The sequence below is a fragment of the Grammomys surdaster genome, unplaced genomic scaffold, assembly GCF_004785775.1.
Source record: "Grammomys surdaster isolate TR1022 unplaced genomic scaffold, NIH_TR_1.0 126076, whole genome shotgun sequence".
Classification (NCBI taxonomy): Eukaryota; Metazoa; Chordata; class Mammalia; order Rodentia; family Muridae; genus Grammomys; species Grammomys surdaster.
Window position 1 is genome coordinate 345,997 of NW_021620885.1, and position 3,495 is coordinate 349,491.

Genomic DNA, 3,495 nt, shown 5'->3' on the forward strand with positions numbered 1-3,495 from the left:
ATTTTTCCTTTGATGAGTATGAAGTGTCCTTCCTTATCTTTTTTGATTGCTTTTGGCTGAAAGTTGATTTTATTTGATATTAGAATGGCTAGTCCAGCTTGTTTCTTGGGACCATTTGCTTGGAAAATTGTTTTCCATCCTTTTACTCTGAGGTAGTGTCTGTCTTTGTCACTGAGGTGCATTTCCTGTATGCAGCAAAATTCTGGGTCCTGTTTATGTATCCAGTCTGATAGTCTACGTCTTTTTATTGGGGAGTTGAGTCCATTGATGTTAAGAGATATTCACTAAAAAAGATTGTTGCTTCCTGTTATTTTTGTTATTAGAGGTGGAATTATGTAGCTATCCTCTTTTAGGGTTATTGGAAGATTAATTTCTTGCTTTTTCTAGGTTGTAATTTCCCTCCTTGTGTTGGAGTTTTTCATCAATTATCCTTTGATGTGCTGGATTTGTGGGAAGATATTGTGTAAATTTGGTTTTGTCATGGAATATCTCGGTTTCTCCATCTATGGTAATTGAGAGTTTTACTGGGTATAGTAGTCTGGGCTGGCATTTGTGTTCTCTTAGGGTCTGTATGATATCTGTCCAGGATCTTCTGACTTTTATAGTCTCTGGTGAGAAGTATGGTATAATTCTTATAGGTTTGCCTTTATATGTTACTTTACCTTTTACCCTTACTGCTTTTAGTATTTTTTCTTTGTTTTTTGCATTTGGTGTTTTCATTATTATGTGATGGAAGGAATTTCTTTTTTTAGTCTAGTCTATTTGGGGTTTTATAGACTTCTTGTATGTTCATGGACATCTCTTTCTTTAGGTTAAGGAAGTTTTCTTCTATAATTTTGTTGAAGATGTTTACTGGCCCTTTAAGTTAGAGGTCTTCACTCTCATCTACACCTATTATCCTTAGGTTTGGTCTTCTCATTGTATCCTGGATTTCCTGGATGTTTTGGGTTAGGAGGTTTTTTTCATTTTGCATTTTCTTTGACAGTTGTGTCAATGTTTTCCATGGTACCTTCTGCACATGAGATTCTCTCTTCTATCTCTTGTACTCTGTTGGTGATGCTTGCATCTATAACTCCTGATTTCTTTCCTAGGTTTTCTATCTCCAGGGTAGTTTCCCTTTGAGATTTCTTTATTGTTTCTACTTTCATTTTTAGATCCTGGATGGTTTTGTCTAATTCCTTCACCTGTTTGGTTGTGTTTTCTTGCAATTCTTTAAGGGATTTTTGTGTTTCCTCTATAAGTGCTTCTACCTGTTTACCTGTGTTCTCTTGTACTTCTTTTTTTTTTTTCAGCCCAGCCATCTAAGTTTATTTGCTTCTGATTTTTATCCATTATTTTTGACTTTTTACAGTTCTACAGACAGCAAATACAATGGTACTTAGGCAGTTTAGAGTTGTTGACAAAATACAGTCATTTCCAAGGGACTTATTTCTTTAGATCTTTAGAAAAGGGTTCTAGAAAGCTGTATTCAGAATCTTCAATGTTCTATGTTAGTTATTGTTCTCTGTGGGTGACCAGATGCACATGCCCAAGTCTTGGTGTGCGCATGGACGTCAGAGGACAGACCCATTTCAGAAGTTGATTCCCCTTCCACTATGTGGATCCCAGGGCCTGAACACAAGTCATCTGGTCTGATGGCTTTTTAACAAGACACTGAATTAAAGTGGTTTGGGGAAACACTTTTAATCTTCACTGTATGAGGGATTACAAGAACAATAAATTAAGTCATATGTTGAACCAAAATTTCCTTTATACAAAGTATTAAAATACAATTGCATTTCTAAAATGAAATCATAGGTATACAGTTGTAATCATTAAGTAAACTAAGTTAAACGCTATACATTAAAGAGAAACATCAATGAGGCAAATATATGAATGAAGACACTCCTGAACTCCCTCATTTCATCAATCATTAAAACCCACCAGTCTTTTAGTCCTTTTCTTGTACATTATTCTGTATCCACATTCTCTGCATCTGATTGGATCCCTGGATTTTATTTCATTTTCAGTGTGACACTCTCCACAAATATATATCATTGGCTGCTGCTTTGGTGGTTGAACATCTTTCTGGGCGTCCATTGCTAGTGTCTCTACAGCACGAAGAAGCGTCCCTTCTCTGAGCCTCTCTTGTACTTCTTTAAGGGAGTTATTTACGTTCCTCTTAAAGTCCTCTATCATCATCAGGAGAAGTGATTTTAATTCTGAATCTTGCTTTTCTGGTGTGATGCAGTGTCCAGGGCTTGCTATGGTGAGAGAACTGGGTTCTGATGATGCCAAGTAACTTTGGTTTCTGTCGCTTATGTTCTTGCACTTGTCTTTCGCCATCTGGTTAACTCTAGTGCTACCTGCACTCACTGTCTCTGACTGGAGCCTGTCTTTCCAGTTTTCTTGCTTGTGTCAGAACTCCTCAGAGTCCAGATGTGATCCTGAGCTCCTGGGTGGAAGAACTGCTGGGAATCAGTCCGCCTCTGGGATACTGAAATCCTCCTGCTCTTAGTGCAATGGTTCCTTCTCTGCTCTGAGTGCACTGGTTCCTCTAGGATGGCTCAGGATATGGTGTCTGCTACTCTGAGTGCAGTGGTTCCTCTAGGATGGCTCAGAATATGGTATCTTCATGGGAGCAGACCAGCTAGGTATCTGCCCCAGCCAAAAGGCCATTATTCTTATAATGTATAAAAAATAAGCACTTTGATTAACATAGCTATTGGGTTTGTTTTAATTTTTCAAAAGCCTCTCAAGACAGTGATCTTGTCTTTAGGTCGTAACAGTCCCGAGGTAGGAAATAAAGGAATATGGCAAAAGTGGCAGCCTAGTTAGAGGAAGAAATGGAACAAGGTTAGGGTAGGAAAGACTAGTGTGGGAGGTGAATGGTCTCCAGCAAAGCAAAATGGCATATATGTGACATATATGGATGGGGATGCCATAAGGAATCCAATATTCTATAAATTAACCTAATTCCTTAAAATTATTAAAAATTAGCTAAAAAGTCAAAATGAAAACATGTAGTCCTTTTAGAATGTCTTTTTAAAAGTTATTTCCTTTAAAATCTGTTGGGAAGGGAATGCTTCATTATGTGGAACACAGTCCTTACAACATCTAACATTGCTCTAACGTTTTTTGCCGCTGGCAGTAGTTTAACACATGCTATGTTTTGGTTCAGATGGTAAATGGTGGACTAGTGAATGTATATGTAGGAAGTCATTTTGATCACAAGGCCTGATTGCAGGGGCCACTGCTGCCTTCTTTAACAATGTCTTGTTCTTTGTATGCCTTAACATTTTACAGTAAAGATTATATGTCCATCTAACAGGGAGCCACAGTATCTAAACTGACCAAGCAAATATTACAACTACTTTGAGGTAGCCAAAAGATTTAATTAAAATTTGGAAAAGTGTTTCCTGGCATTCATAAAAGCTCTGAGTTCAAGTTCCACCCCCTATACTGCATACACCAAGCTGGTGCCTATTGTACCATCCCTTGTGAGATAGAAACAGG

At 37.7% G+C, this 3,495-nt stretch overlaps 1 pseudogene; it reads right to left on the reverse strand.

Annotated features, from left to right (window-relative positions):
- Positions 1-1,901: 1,901 nt before the first annotated feature.
- On the reverse strand, positions 1,902-2,106 carry LOC114611055 (annotated as a pseudogene).
- Between the last annotated feature and the right edge of the window lie 1,389 nt (positions 2,107-3,495).